Raw genomic sequence first — 16,182 nt, 5'->3', positions numbered from 1 at the left:
TGCCGCTCTGTGATTGTGATTAGGTTTTGGTAATATGCCGCTCTGTGATTGTGATTAGATTTTGGTAATATGCCGCTCTGTGATTGTGATTAGGTTTTGGTAATATGCCGCTCTGTGATTAGGTTTTGGTAATATGCCGCTCTGTGATTGTGATTAGGTTTTGGTAATATGCCGCTCTGTGATTAGGTTTTGGTAATATGCCGCTCTGTGATTAGGTTTTGGTAATATGCCGCTCTGTGATTAGGTTTTGGTAATATGCCGCTCTGTGATTGTGATTAGGTTTTGGTAATATGCCGCTCTGTGATTGTGATTAGGTTTTGGTAATATGCCGCTCTGTGATTGTGATTAGGTTTTGGTAATATGCCGCTCTGTGATTGTGATTAGGTTTTGGTAATATGCCGCTCTGTGATTGTGATTAGGTTTTGGTAATATGCCGCTCTGTGATTGTGATTAGGTTTTGGTAATATGCCGCTCTGTGATTGTGATTAGGTTTTGGTAATATGCCGCTCTGTGATTAGGTTTTGGTAATATGCCGCTCTGTGATTGTGATTAGGTTTTGGTAATATGCCGCTCTGTGATTAGGTTTTGGTAATATGCCGCTCTGTGATTAGGTTTTGGTAATATGCCGCTCTGTGATTAGGTTTTGGTAATATGCCGCTCTGTGATTGTGATTAGGTTTTGGTAATATGCCGCTCTGTGATTAGGTTTTGGTAATATGCCGCTCTGTGATTGTGATTAGGTTTTGGTAATATGCCGCTCTGTGATTGTGATTAGGTTTTGGTAATATGCCGCTCTGTGATTGTGATTAGGTTTTGGTAATATGCCGCTCTGTGATTGTGATTAGGTTTTGGTAATATGCCGCTCTGTGATTGTGATTAGGTTTTGGTAATATGCCGCTCTGTGATTAGGTTTTGGTAATATGCCGCTCTGTGATTGTGATTAGGTTTTGGTAATATGCCGCTCTGTGATTGTGATTAGGTTTTGGTAATATGCCGCTCTGTGTTTTGGTTTTGGTAATATGCCGCTCTGTGATTGTGATTAGGTTTTGGTAATATGCCGCTCTGTGATTAGGTTTAGGTTTTGGTAATATGCCGCTCTGTGTTTAGGTTTTGGTAATATGCCGCTCTGTGATTGTGATTAGGTTTTGGTAATATGCCGCTCTGTGATTGTGATTAGGTTTTGGTAATATGCCGCTCTGTGATTGTGTTTAGGTTTTGGCAATATGCCGCTCTGTGATTAGGTTTTGGTAATATGCCGCTCTGTGATTAGGTTTTGGTAATATGCCGCTCTGTGATTGTGATTAGGTTTTGGTAATATGCCGCTCTGTGATTGTGTTTAGGTTTTGGTAATATGCCGCTCTGTGATTAGGTTTTGGTAATATGCCGCTCTGTGATTGTGATTAGGTTTTGGTAATATGCTGCTCTGTGATTGTGTTTAGGTTTTGGTAATATGCCGCTCTGTGATTAGGTTTTGGTAATATGCCGCTCTGTGTTTAGGTTTTGGTAATATGCCGCTCTGTGATTGTGATTAGGTTTTGGTAATATGCCGCTCTGTGATTGTGATTAGGTTTTGGTAATATGCCGCTCTGTGATTGTGATTAGGTTTTGGTAATATGCCGCTCTGTGATTGTGATGAGGTTTTGGTAATATGCCGCTCTGTGATTGTGATTAGGTTTTGGTAATATGCCGCTCTGTGATTGTGATTAGGTTTTGGTAATATGCCGCTCTGTGATTGTGATTAGGTTTTGGTAATATGCCGCTCTGTGATTGTGATGAGGTTTTGGTAATATGCCGCTCTGTGATTGTGATTAGGTTTTGGTAATATGCCGCTCTGTGATTGTGTTTAAGTTTTGGTAATATGCCGCTCTGTGATTAGGTTTTGGTAATATGCCGCTCTGTGATTAGGTTTTGGTAATATGCCGCTCTGTGATTAGGTTTTGGTAATATGCCGCTCTGTGATTAGGTTTTGGTAATATGCCGCTCTGTGATTGTGATTAGGTTTTGGTAATATGCCGCTCTGTGATTGTTATTAGGTTTTGGTAATATGCCGCTCTGTGATTAGGTTTTGGTAATATGCCGCTCTGTGATTGTGATTAGGTTTTGGTAATATGCCGCTCTGTGATTGTGTTTAGGTTTTGGTAATATGCCGCTCTGTGATTGTGTTTAGGTTTTGGTAATATGCCGCTCTGTGATTGTGTTTAGGTTTTGGTAATATGCCGCTCTGTGATTGTGTTTAGGTTTTGGTAATATGCCGCTCTGTGATTAGGTTTTGGTAATATGCCGCTCTGTGATTGTGATTAGGTTTTGGTAATATGCCGCTCTGTGATTGGGTTTAGGTTTTGGTAATATGCCGCTCTGTGATTAGGTTTTGGTAATATGCCGCTCTGTGATTGTGTTTAGGTTTTGGTAATATGCCGCTCTGTGATTGTGTTTAGGTTTTGGTAATATGCCGCTCTGTGATTAGGTTTTGGTAATATGCCGCTCTGTGATTAGGTTTTGGTAATATGCCGCTCTGTGATTGTGATTAGGTTTTGGTAATATGCCGCTCTGTGATTGTGTTTAGGTTTTGGTAATATGCCGCTCTGTGATTGTGTTTAGGTTTTGGTAATATGCCGCTCTGTGATTGTGTTTAGGTTTTGGTAATATGCCGCTCTGTGATTGTGTTTAGGTTTTGGTAATATGCCGCTCTGTGATTGTGATTAGGTTTTGGTAATATGCCGCTCTGTGTTTAGGTTTTGGTAATATGCCGCTCTGTGATTGTGATTAGGTTTTGGTAATATGCCGCTCTGTGATTAGGTTTTGGTAATATGCCGCTCTGTGATTGTGATTAGGTTTTGGTAATATGCCGCTCTGTGATTAGGTTTTGGTAATATGCCGCTCTGTGATTGTGATTAGGTTTTGGTAATATGCCGCTCTGTGATTGTGATTAGGTTTTGGTAATATGCCGCTCTGTGATTGTGTTTAGGTTTTGGTAATATGCCGCTCTGTGATTGTGATTAGGTTTTGGTAATATGCCGCTCTGTGATTGTGATTAGGTTTTGGTAATATGCCGCTCTGTGATTGTGATTAGGTTTTGGTAATATGCCGCTCTGTGATTGGGTTTAGGTTTTGGTAATATGCCGCTCTGTGATTGTGATTAGGTTTTGGTAATATGCCGCTCTGTGATTGTGATTAGGTTTTGGTAATATGCCGCTCTGTGATTGTGATTAGGTTTTGGTAATATGCCGCTCTGTGATTAGGTTTTGGTAATATGCCGCTCTGTGATTAGGTTTTGGTAATATGCCGCTCTGTGATTGTGATTAGGTTTTGGTAATATGCCGCTCTGTGATTGTGATTAGGTTTTGGTAATATGCCGCTCTGTGATTAGGTTTTGGTAATATGCCGCTCTGTGATTGTGATTAGGTTTTGGTAATATGCCGCTCTGTGATTGTGATTAGGTTTTGGTAATATGCCGCTCTGTGATTGTGATTAGGTTTTGGTAATATGCCGCTCTGTGATTGTGATTAGGTTTTGGTAATATGCCGCTCTGTGATTGTGATTAGGTTTTGGTAATATGCCGCTCTGTGATTGTGATTAGGTTTTGGTAATATGCCGCTCTGTGATTGTGATTAGGTTTTGGTAATATGCCGCTCTGTGATTGGGTTTAGGTTTTGGTAATATGCCGCTCTGTGATTGTGATTAGGTTTTGGTAATATGCCGCTCTGTGATTGTGATTAGGTTTTGGTAATATGCCGCTCTGTGATTAGGTTTTGGTAATATGCCGCTCTGTGATTGTGATTAGGTTTTGGTAATATGCCGCTCTGTGATTGTGATTAGGTTTTGGTAATATGCCGCTCTGTGATTGTGATTAGGTTTTGGTAATATGCCGCTCTGTGATTGTGATTAGGTTTTGGTAATATGCCGCTCTGTGATTGTGTTTAGGTTTTGGGAATATGCCGCTCTGTGATTGGGTTTAGGTTTTGGTAATATGCCGCTCTGTGATTAGGTTTTGGTAATATGCCGCTCTGTGATTGTGATTAGGTTTTGGTAATATGCCGCTCTGTGATTGTGATTAGGTTTTGGTAATATGCCGCTCTGTGATTGTGTTTAGGTTTTGGTAATATGCCGCTCTGTGATTAGGTTTTGGTAATATGCCGCTCTGTGATTAGGTTTTGGTAATATGCCGCTCTGTGATTGTGATTAGGTTTTGGTAATATGCCGCTCTGTGATTAGGTTTTGGTAATATGCCGCTCTGTGATTGTGTTTAGGTTTTGGTAATATGCCGCTCTGTGATTAGGTTTTGGTAATATGCCGCTCTGTGATTAGGTTTTGGTAATATGCCGCTCTGTGATTAGGTTTTGGTAATATGCCGCTCTGTGTTTAGGTTTTGGTAATATGCCGCTCTGTGATTGTGTTTAGGTTTTGGTAATATGCCGCTCTGTGATTAGGTTTTGGTAATATGCCGCTCTGTGATTAGGTTTTGGTAATATGCCGCTCTGTGATTAGGTTTTGGTAATATGCCGCTCTGTGATTAGGTTTTGGTAATATGCCGCTCTGTGATTAGGTTTTGGTAATATGCCGCTCTGTGTTTAGGTTTTGGTAATATGCCGCTCTGTGATTAGGTTTTGGTAATATGCCGCTCTGTGATTGTGTTTAGGTTTTGGTAATATGCCGCTCTGTGATTAGGTTTTGGTAATATGCCGCTCTGTGATTAGGTTTTGGTAATATGCCGCTCTGTGATTAGGTTTTGGTAATATGCCGCTCTGTGATTAGGTTTTGGTAATATGCCGCTCTGTGATTAGGTTTTGGTAATATGCCGCTCTGTGATTAGGTTTTGGTAATATGCCGCTCTGTGATTAGGTTTTGGTAATATGCCGCTCTGTGATTAGGTTTTGGTAATATGCCGCTCTGTGATTAGGTTTTGGTAATATGCCGCTCTGTGTTTAGGTTTTGGTAATATGCCGCTCTGTGATTAGGTTTTGGTAATATGCCGCTCTGTGATTGTGTTTAGGTTTTGGTAATATGCCGCTCTGTGATTGTGTTTAGGTTTTGGTAATATGCCGCTCTGTGATTAGGTTTTGGTAATATGCCGCTCTGTGATTAGGTTTTGGTAATATGCCGCTCTGTGATTAGGTTTTGGTAATATGCCGCTCTGTGATTAGGTTTTGGTAATATGCCGCTCTGTGATTAGGTTTTGGTAATATGCCGCTCTGTGTTTAGGTTTTGGTAATATGCCGCTCTGTGATTAGGTTTTGGTAATATGCCGCTCTGTGATTGTGTTTAGGTTTTGGTAATATGCCGCTCTGTGATTAGGTTTTGGTAATATGCCGCTCTGTGATTAGGTTTTGGTAATATGCCGCTCTGTGATTAGGTTTTGGTAATATGCCGCTCTGTGATTAGGTTTTGGTAATATGCCGCTCTGTGATTGTGTTTAGGTTTTGGTAATATGCCGCTCTGTGATTAGGTTTTGGTAATATGCCGCTCTGTGATTAGGTTTTGGTAATATGCCGCTCTGTGATTGTGTTTAGGTTTTGGTAATATGCCGCTCTGTGATTAGGTTTTGGTAATATGCCGCTCTGTGATTAGGTTTTGGTAATATGCCGCTCTGTGATTAGGTTTGGGTAATATGCCGCTCTGTGATTAGGTTTTGGTAATATGCCGCTCTGTGATTAGGTTTTGGTAATATGCCGCTCTGTGATTAGGTTTTGGTAATATGCCGCTCTGTGATTAGGTTTTGGTAATATGTAATATAATAATAATATGTGTGTGTGTGTCTCTGTGTGTGTGTGTGTGTCACAGTGACCCTCCTCCCGCGTATCCTATCCCTATTCCTGGCGTTACCCGTGCCACGTTTCTCAGGGTGCTGGTGCGTAGTCTCCTCCTGCGTATGTGTAATGTGACCCAGCATTACACAATGGCAGTGTGACACAGCGTTACACAATGGCAGTGTGACCCAGCATTACACAATGGCAGTGTGACCCAGCATTGGCCCAGCATTACACAATGGCAGTGTGACCCAGCATTACACAATGGCAGTGTGACCCAGCATTACACAATGGCAGTGTGACACAGCGTTACACAATGGCAGTGTGACCCAGCATTACACAATGGCAGTGTGACCCAGCATTGGCCCAGCATTACATAATGGCAGTGTGACCCAGCATTACACAATGGCAGTGTGACCCAGCATTACACAATGGCAGTGTGACACAGCATTACACAATGGCAGTGTGACCCAGCATTACACAATGGCAGTGTGACCCAGCATTACACAATGGCAGTGTGACCCAGCATTACACAATGGCAGTGTGACCCAGCATTACACAATGGCAGTGTGACACAGCATTACACAATGGCAGTGTGACACAGCATTGCACAATGGCAGTGTGACCCAGCATTGCACAATGGCAGTGTGACCCAGCATTGCACAATGGCAGTGTGACCCAGCGTTACACAATGGCAGTGTGACCCAGCGTTACACAATGGCAGTGTGACCCAGCGTTACACAATGGCAGTGTGACCCAGCATTACACAATGGCAGTGTGACCCAGCATTGACCCAGCATTACACAATGGCAGTGTGACACAGCATTACACAATGGCAGTGTGACCCAGCATTACACAATGGCAGTGTGACCCAGCATTACACAATGGCAGTGTGACCCAGCATTACACAATGGCAGTGTGACCCAGCATTACACAATGGCAGTGTGACCCAGCATTACACAATGGCAGTGTGACACAGCGTTAAACAATGGCAGTGTGACCCAGCATTACACAATGGCAGTGTGACCCAGCATTACACAATGGCAGTGTGACCCAGCATTACACAATGGCAGTGTGACCCAGCATTACACAATGGCAGTGTGACCCAGCATTACACAATGGCAGTGTGACCCAGCATTACACAATGGCAGTGTGACCCAGCATTACACAATGGCAGTGTGACCCAGCATTACACAATGGCAGTGTGACCCAGCATTACACAATGGCAGTGTGACCCAGCATTACACAATGGCAGTGTGACCCAGCATTACACAATGGCAGTGTGACCCAGCATTACACAATGGCAGTGTGACCCAGCATTACACAATGGCAGTGTGACCCAGCATTACACAATGGCAGTGTGACCCAGCATTACACAATGGCAGTGTGACCCAGCATTACACAATGGCAGTGTGACCCAGCATTGCACAATGGCAGTGTGACCCAGCATTGCACAATGGCAGTGTGACCCAGCATTGCACAATGGCAGTGTGACCCAGCATTGCACAATGGCAGTGTGACCCAGCATTGCACAATGGCAGTGTGACCCAGCATTACACAATGTCAGTGTGACCCAGCATTACACAATGGCAGTGTGACCCAGCATTACACAATGGCAGTGTGACCCAGCATTACACAATGGCAGTGTGACACAGCATTACACAATGGCAGTGTGACACAGCATTACACAATGGCAGTGTGACCCAGCATTACACAATGGCAGTGTGACCCAGCATTACACAATGACAGTGTGACCCAGCATTACACAATGGCAGTGTGACCCAGCATTACACAATGGCAGTGTGACCCAGCATTACACAATGGCAGTGTGACCCAGCATTACACAATGGCAGTGTGATCCAGCATTACACAATGGCAGTGTGACACAGCATTACACAATGGCAGTGTGACCCAGCATTGAATGGATGGGTGGCCCAGCGTTACACAATGGCAGTGTGACACAGCATTACACAATGGCAGTGTGACACAGCATTGAAAGGATGGTTGGCCCAGCGTTACACAATGGCAGTGTGACCCAGCATTGAATGGATGGGTGGCCCAGCGTTACACAATGGCAGTGTGACACAGCATTACACAATGGCAGTGTGACACAGCATTGAATGGATGGGTGGCCCAGCGTTACACAATGGCAGTGTGACACAGCATTACACAATGGCAGTGTGACACAGCATTACACAATGGCAGTGTGACCCAGCATTACACAATGGCAGTGTGACCCAGCATTACACAATGGCAGTGTGACCCAGCATTACACAATGGCATTGTGACCCAGTATTGAAAGGATGGGTGGCCCTGGAGAGTGACTTTTGCTCCCCATTGGAACTGCCTAAATTAGCGCACGACGCAGCTAACATGCCGCTTTCCTCAATGACCAATTACTTATCAATTTGGGAGGCTTGCAAATGTAAGTGTGCATTAACCAGAAGACCCCCCCCATTAACCAGAAGACCCCCCCATTAACCATTAAGTGTGCATTAACCTCTCCCCCATCCCTCTCTCCCCCCCATCCCTCTCTCCCCCCATCCCTCTCTCCCCCCATCCCTCTCTCCCCCCCATCCCTCTCTCCCCCCCATCCCTCTCTCCCCCCCATCCCTCTGTCCCCCCATCCCTCTCTGCCCCCCATCCACCTCTCCCCCCACCCCCCATCCCCCGTCTCGCTTCCTCTTTCAGGAGTTACGAAAACTCACAACTTATCGTTCCAGGACTGTGAGTCTCTGCAGGCCGTGTACAATACGGATACCTGTCCTAATGTCCTGAGAGCTCCGGCGAGGTGAGAGGGGGGAGGGAGGAGCGTTGGCCAGTGTGAGAGGGGGGAGGGTGGGGGGGAGGAGCTTCGGCCAGACAGGGGAGAGAGTGGGAGGGAGGAGCTTCGGCCAGGTCAGAGACAGAGAGAGCGGGGGAGGAGCGTCGGCCATGTGAGCGAGAGGGGGGGGAGAGGGGGGGGAGAGCGAGGGGGGTGTGAGAGAGCGAGGGGGGGGAGAGAGCAGGGGGGGGAGAGCGAGGGGGGGGGAGAGAGCGAGGGGGGGAGAGAGCGAGGGGGGGAGAGAGCGAGGGGGGGGAGAGCGAGGGGGGAGGGGCATCGGCCACGAGAGAGCGAGGGGGGGGAGAGAGCGAGGGGGGGAGGGGCATCGGCCACGAGAGAGCGGGGGGGGGGAGCGTTGGCCAGGCGAGAGACAGGGAGAGTGGGGGGGAGGTGCTTTGGCCAGACAGGGAGAGAGCGTGGGGGAGGAGCGTCGGCCATGTGAGAGACGGGGGGAGGGGGGCAGAGCATCGGCCAGGAGAGAGTGTGGGGGAGGAGCGTCGGCCAGGTGAGGGACAGGGAAAGAGCGGGGGAGGAGCGTCAGCCACGAGAGACGGGGAGAGTGAGGGGGAGGAGTGTCGGACAGGTGAAAGACGGGGAGAGTGTGGGGGAGGAGCGTCGGACAGGTGAGAGACGGGGAGACCGAGGGGGAGGAGCGTCGGACAGGTGAGAGACGGGGAGAGCAAGGGGGAGGAGTGTCGGACAGGTGAGGGACAGGGAGAGAGCGGGGGGAGGAGCGTCGGCCAGGTGAGGGACAGGGGAGAGCGGGGGTAGGAGCGTCGGACAGGTGAGAGATGGGGAGAGCGAGGGGGAGGAGTGTCGGCCAGGTGAGGGACATGGAGAGCGAGGGGAGGAGCGTCGGACAGGTGAGAGACGGGGAGAGTGAGGGGGAGGAGCGTCAGCCAGATGAGTGACAGGGAGAGGAGGGGGAGGAGTGTCGGACAGGTGAAGGACAGGGAGAGTGTGGGGGAGGAGTGTCGGACAGGTGAGAGACGGGGAGAGCGAGGGGGAGGAGCGTCGGCCAGGTGAGAGACGGGGAGAGCGAGGGGGAGTAGTGTCGGACAGGTGAGAGATGGGGAGAGCGAGGGGGAGGAGTGTCGGCCAGGTGAGGGACATGGAGAGCGAGGGGGAGGAGTGTCGGACAGGTGAGAGACGGGGAGAGTGAGGGGGAGGAGCGTCGGCAGGTGAGAGACGGGGAGAGCGAGGGGGAGTAGTGTCGGACAGGTGAGAGACGGGGAGAGCGAGGGGGAGGAGCGTCGGACAGGTGAAGGACAGGGAGAGTGTGGGGGAGGAGTGTCGGACAGGTGAGAGACGGGGAGTGCGAGGGGGAGGAGCGTCGGCCAGGTGAGAGACGGGGAGAGCGAGGGGGAGTAGTGTCGGACAGGTGAGAGACGGGGAGAGCGAGGGGGAGGAGCGTCGGACAGGTGAGAGACTGGGAGAGCGGGGGGAGGGAGAGTCGGCCAGGTGAGGGACAGGGAGAGCGAGGGGGAGGAGCGTCGGCCAGGTGAGGGACAGGGAGAGCGGGGGGAGGAGCGTCGGCCATGTGAGCGAGTGTGGGGGAGAGAGCGAGGGGGCGGAGAGCGAGGGGGGGGAGAGAGCGAGGGGGGGAGAGAGCGAGGGGGGGGAGAGCGAGGTGGGGGGAGAGAGCGAGGGGGGGGAGAGCGAGGGGGGAGGGGCATCGGCCACGAGAGAGCGAGGGGGGGGAGAGAGCGAGGGGGGGAGGGGCATCGGCCACGAGAGCGGGGGGGTGGGAGCGTTGGCCAGGCGAGAGACAGGGAGAGTGGGGGGGAGGTGCTTCGGCCAGACAGGGAGAGAGCGTGGGGAGGAGCGTCGGCCATGTGAGAGACGGGGGGAGGGGGGGCAGAGCATCGGCCAGGAGAGAGTGTGGGGGAGGAGCGTCGGCCAGGTGTGGGACAGGGAAAGAGCTGGGGAGGAGCGTCAGCCACGAGAGACAGGGGGAGAGTGAGGGGGAGGAGTGTCCGGACAGGTGAAAGACGGGGAGAGTGTGGGGGAGGAGCGTCGGACAGGTGAGAGACGGGGAGACCGAGGGGGAGGAGCGTCGGACAGGTGAGAGACGGGGAGAGCAAGGGGGAGGAGTGTCGGACAGGTGAGGGACAGGGAGAGAGCGGGGGGAGGAGCGTCGGCCAGGTGAGGGACAGGGGGAGAGCGGGGGTAGGAGCGTCGGACAGGTGAGAGATGGGGAGAGCGAGGGGGAGGAATGTCGGCCAGGTGAGGGACATGGAGAGCGAGGGGGAGGAGCGTCGGACAGGTGAGAGACGGGGAGAGTGAGGGGGAGGAGCGTCAGCCAGATGAGTGACAGGGAGAGGAGGGGGAGGAGTGTCGGACAGGTGAAGGACAGGGAGAGTGTGGGGGAGGAGTGTCGGACAGGTGAGAGACGGGGAGAGCGAGGGGGAGGAGCGTCGGCCAGGTGAGAGACGGGGAGAGCGAGGGGGAGTAGTGTCGGACAGGTGAGAGATGGGGAGAGCGAGGGGGAGGAGTGTCGGCCAGGTGAGGGACATGGAGAGCGAGGGGGAGGAGTGTCGGACAGGTGAGAGACGGGGGAGAGTGAGGGGGAGGAGCGTCGGCCAGGTGAGTGACGGAGAGGAGGGGGAGGAGTGTCGGACAGGTGAAGGACAGGGAGAGTGTGGGGGAGGAGTGGCGGACAGGTGAGAGACGGGGAGAGCGAGGGGGAGGAGCGTCGGCCAGGTGAGAGACGGGGAGAGCGAGGGGGAGTAGTGTCGGACAGGTGAGAGACGGGGAGAGCGAGGGGGAGGAGCGTCGGACAGGTGAGAGACTGGGAGAGCGGGGGGAGGAGAGTCGGCGAGGTGAGGGACAGGGAGAGCGAGGGGGAGGAGCGTCGGCCAGGTGAGAGACGGGGAGGAGTGTCGGACAGGTGAGAGACGGGGAGATCGAGGGGGAGAGTGTCGGACAGGTGAGGGACAGGGAGAGCGGGGGAGGAGTGTCGGCCAGGTGAGAGACAGGGAGAGCGAGGGGGAGGGAAGTGTCGGCCAGGTGAGGGACTGGGAGAGCGAGGGGGAGGAGCGTCGGCAGGTGAGGGACGGGGAGAGCGGGGGGAGGAGAGTCGGCCAGTTGAGGGACAGGGAGAGCGAGGGGGAGGAGCGTCGGCCGGGTGAGAGACGGGGAGAGCGAGGGGGAGGAGCGTCGGCCAGGTGAGAGACGGGGAGAGCGGGGGGAGGAGTGTCGGACAGGTGAGGGACGGAGAACGAGGGGGAGGAGCGTCGGCCAGGTGAGAGACGGGGAGAGAGCGGGGGGAGGAGTGTCGGACGGGTGAGGGACAGGGAGAGCGAGGGGGAGGAGCGTCGGCCAGGTGAGGGACAGGGAGAGCGAGGGGGAAGAGCGTCGGCCAGGTGAGGGACAAGGAGAGCGAGGGGGAGGAGCGTCGGCCAGGTGAGGGACGGGGAGAGCGGGGGCAGGAGCGTCGGCCAGGTGAGGGACGGGGCGAGCGAGGGGGAGGAGCGTCGGCCAGGTGAGGGACGGGGAGAGCGGGGCAGGAGAGTCGACAAGGTCAGACACGGGGAGAGAGCGGGGGGGGGGGGGGAGCGTCAGCCACGAGAGAGCGGGGGTGAGGAGCATCGGACAGGTGAGGGACGGGGAGAGCTGGGGTGCAAGTATCAGCCAAGTGAGGGACGGAGAGAGCGGGGTGGGGGAGTGTTGGACAGTGAGAGGGGGGGTGAGGAACATCGGATAGGTGAGAGACATGGAGAGAGCAGGGGGGAGAGCATCGGCTAGGTGAGGGACAGGGGGAGTATTTGCCAGGTGGAGAGCGGGGGGGAGGAGCGTCAGCCAGGTGAGAGACAGGGAGAGAGCAGGGGGGCAGAGCATCGATCAGGAGAGAGCGTGGGGGAGGAGCGTCAGCCAGGTGAGAGACAGGGAGAGAGCAGGGGGGCAGAGCATCGATCAGGAGAGAGCGTGGGGGGAGGAGCGACGGACAGGTGAGAGACAGGGAGAGAGCAGGGGGGCAGAGCATCGATCAGGAGAGAGCGTGGGGGAGGAGCGACGGACAGGTGAGAGACAGGGAGAGAGCAGGGGGGCAGAGCATCGATCAGGAGAGAGCGTGGGGGAGGAGCGACGGACAAGTGAGAGACAGGGAGAGAGCAGGGGGGCAGAGCATCGATCAGGAGAGAGCGTGGGGGAGGAGCGACGGACAAGTGAGAGACAGGGAGAGAGCAGGGGGGCAGAGCATCGATCAGGAGAGAGCGTGGGGGAGGAGCGTCGGACAGGTGAGAGACAGGAGAGAGCAGGGGGGGGCAGAGCATCGATCAGGAGAGAGCGTGGGGGAGGAGCGACGGACAGGTGAGAGACAGGGAGAGAGCTGGGGGGCAGAGCATCGATCAGGAGAGAGCGTGGGGGAGGAGCGACGGACAGGTGAGAGACAGGGAGAGAGCTGGGGGCAGAGCATCGATCAGGAGAGAGCGTGGGGGAGGAGCGACGGACAGGTGAGAGACAGGGAGAGAGCAGGGGGGCAGAGCATCGATCAGGAGAGAGCGTGGGGGAGGAGCGTCAGCCAGGTGAGAGACAGGGAGAGAGCAGGGGGGGGCAGAGCATCGATCAGGAGAGAGCGTGGGGGAGGAGCGTCAGCCAGGTGAGAGACAGGGAGAGAGCAGGGGGGGGGCAGAGCATCGATCAGGAGAGAGCGTGGGGGAGGAGCGACGGACAGGTGAGAGACAGGGAGAGAGCAGGGGGGGGCAGAGCATCGATCAGGAGAGAGCGTGGGGGAGGAGCGTCAGCCAGGTGAGAGACAGGGAGAGAGCAGGGGGGCAGAGCATCGATCAGGAGAGAGCGTGGGGGAGGAGCGACGGTCAGGTGAGAGACAGGGAGAGAGCAGGGGGGGGCAGAGCATCGATCAGGAGAGAGCGTGGGGGAGGAGCGACGGACAGGTGAGAGACAGGGAGAGAGCAGGGGGGGGCAGAGCATCGATCAGGAGAGAGCGTGGGGGAGGAGCGACGGACAGGTGAGAGACAGGGAGAGAGCAGGGGGGGGCAGAGCATCGATCAGGAGAGAGCGTGGGGAGGAGCGTCAGCCAGGTGAGAGACAGGGAGAGAGCAGGGGGGGGCAGAGCATCGATCAGGAGAGAGCGTGGGGGAGGAGCGACGGACAGTGAGAGACAGGGAGAGAGCAGGGGGGGGCAGAGCATCGATCAGGAGAGAGCGTGGGGGAGGAGCGACGGACAGGTGAGAGACAGGGAGAGAGCAGGGGGGGGCAGAGCATCGATCAGGAGAGAGCGTGGGGGAGGAGCGTCTGACAGGTGAGAGACAGGGAGAGAGCAGGGGGGCAGAGCATCGATCAGGAGAGAGCGTGGGGGAGGAGCGTCAGCCAGGTGAGAGACAGGGAGAGAGCAGGGGGGGGCAGAGCATCGATCAGGAGAGAGCGTGGGGGAGGAGCGACGGACAAGTGAGAGACAGGGAGAGAGCAGGGGGGCAGAGCATCGATCAGGAGAGAGCGTGGGGGAGGAGCGTCAGCCAGGTGAGAGACAGGGAGAGAGCAGGGGGGCAGAGCATCGATCAGGAGAGAGCGTGGGGGAGGAGCGACGGACAGGTGAGAGACAGGAGAGAGCAGGGGGCAGAGCATCGATCAGGAGAGAGCGTGGGGGAGGAGCGTCAGCCAGGTGAGAGACAGGGAGAGAGCAGGGGGGCAGAGACATCGATCAGGAGAGAGCGTGGGGGAGGAGCGACGGACAGGTGAGAGACAGGGAGAGAGCAGGGGGGCAGAGCATCGATCAGGAGAGAGCGTGGGGGAGGAGCGACGGACAGGTGAGAGACAGGGAGAGAGCAGGGGGGCAGAGCATCGATCAGGAGAGAGCGTGGGGGAGGAGCGTCGGACAGGTGAGAGACAGGGAGAGAGCAGGGGGGCAGAGCATCGATCAGGAGAGAGCGTGGGGGAGGAGCGACGGACAGGTGAGAGACAGGGAGAGAGCAGGGGGGCAGAGCATCGATCAGGAGAGCGTGGGGGAGGAGCATCAGCCAGGTGAGAGACAGGGAGAGAGCAGGGGGGGGCAGAGCATCGATCAGGAGAGAGCGTGGGGGGAGGAGCGTCAGCCAGGTGAGAGACAGGGAGAGAGCAGGGGGGCAGAGCATCGATCAGGAGAGAGCGTGGGGGAGGAGCGTCGGACAGGTGAGAGACAGGGAGAGAGCAGGGGGGCAGAGCATCGATCAGGAGAGAGCGTGGGGGAGGAGCGACGGACAGGTGAGAGACAGGGAGAGCAGGGGGGCAGAGCATCGATCAGGAGAGCGTGGGGGAGGAGCGACGGACAGGTGAGAGACAGGGAGAGAGCAGGGGGGGGCAGAGCATCGATCAGGAGAGAGCGTGGGGGAGGAGCGACGGACAGGTGAGAGACAGGGAGAGAGCAGGGGGGGGCAGAGCATCGATCAGGAGAGAGCGTGGGGGAGGAGCGACGGACAGGTGAGAGACAGGGAGAGAGCAGGGGGGGGCAGAGCATCGACCAGGAGAGAGCGTGGGGGAGGAGCGTCGGACAGGTGAGAGACATGGTAGAGCATCGATCAGGAGAGCGTGGGGAGGAGCGACGGACAGGTGAGAGACAGGGAGAGAGCAGGGGGGAGGGGGGTTGGACAAGTATCGGCCAAATGAGGGACAGGGAGAGAGTGGGGGGGGGAGCGTTGGCCAAGCGAGGGGAGAGGGGGGAGTTACTCGTGCCATTGCGTGTGTGTATGGGGGAGTTACTCCTATGTTACATGTCCCCAGGCTGCTGTCGGACGCTGTTGTGCATTTTCCGGTGACGCTTGCGGAAGTGACACTAATGGCGAGTCCCTGTGGGAGAGTTACCATGAGGAACTACCTCGAGGACGAGACGGGTAAGAGGCGGCAGGGAGGGAAAGGGAGATCGATGGACAGGAGGTGGGCAAAGTGACAGACAGACGATGTTTGGGCCGGCGCTCACGGTGTGTTTGGGTCGGTGTTTGGGTTGGCGCTCACGGTGGGTGTTTGGGCCGGTGCTCACGGTGGGTGTTTGGGTCGGCGCTCACGGTGTGTGTTTGGGTCGGTGCTCACGGTGTGTGTTTGGGTCGGCGCTCACGGTGTGTGTTTGGGTCGGCGCTCACGGTGTGTGTTTGGGTCGGCGCTCACGGTGTGTGTTTGGGCCGGCGCTCACGGTGTGTGTTTGGGCCGGCGCTCACGGTGTGTGTTTGGGCCGGCGCTCACGGTGTGTGTTTGGGTCGGCGCTCACGGTGTGTGTTTGGGTCGGCGCTCACGGTGTGTGTTTGGGTCGGCGCTCACGGTGTGTGTTTGGGTCGGCGCTCACGGTGTGTGTTTGGGTCGGCGCTCACGTGTGTGTTTGGGTCGGCGCTCACGGTGTGTGTTTGGGCTGGCGCTCACGGTGTGTGTTTGGGCCGGCGCTCACGGTGTGTGTTTGGGCCGGCGCTCACGGTGTGTGTTTGGGCCGGCGCTCACGGTGTGTGGTTGGGCCGGTGCTCACGGTGTGTGGTTGGGTTGGCGCTCACGGTGTGTTTTTGGGTTGGCGCTCACGGTGTGTGTTTGGGTTGGCGCTCACGGTGTGTGTTTGGGCCGGCGCTCACGGGTGTGTGTTTGGGCCGGCGCTCACGGTGTGTGTTTGGGCCGGCGCTCACGGTGTGTGTTTGGGCCG

General features: G+C 55.0%; 1 long non-coding RNA gene across 1 annotated transcript; it reads left to right on the top strand.

The window, feature by feature from the left end:
* The first annotated feature begins 8,033 nt into the window (after positions 1-8,033).
* Positions 8,034-15,394, top strand: LOC142481353 (uncharacterized). The gene is made up of 3 exons (XR_012795756.1): positions 8,034-8,168; positions 8,435-8,534; positions 15,285-15,394. It is a non-coding gene; the product is annotated as an uncharacterized LOC142481353 (long non-coding RNA).
* Positions 15,395-16,182: the final 788 nt, after the last annotated feature.

This window comes from Ascaphus truei, unplaced genomic scaffold (assembly GCF_040206685.1).
Source record: "Ascaphus truei isolate aAscTru1 unplaced genomic scaffold, aAscTru1.hap1 HAP1_SCAFFOLD_2564, whole genome shotgun sequence".
In the NCBI taxonomy this organism is placed as follows: Eukaryota; Metazoa; Chordata; class Amphibia; order Anura; family Ascaphidae; genus Ascaphus; species Ascaphus truei.
The sequence above is the reverse complement of the archived record's forward strand: the minus strand, read 5'-3'. Positions and strand labels throughout refer to the sequence as shown.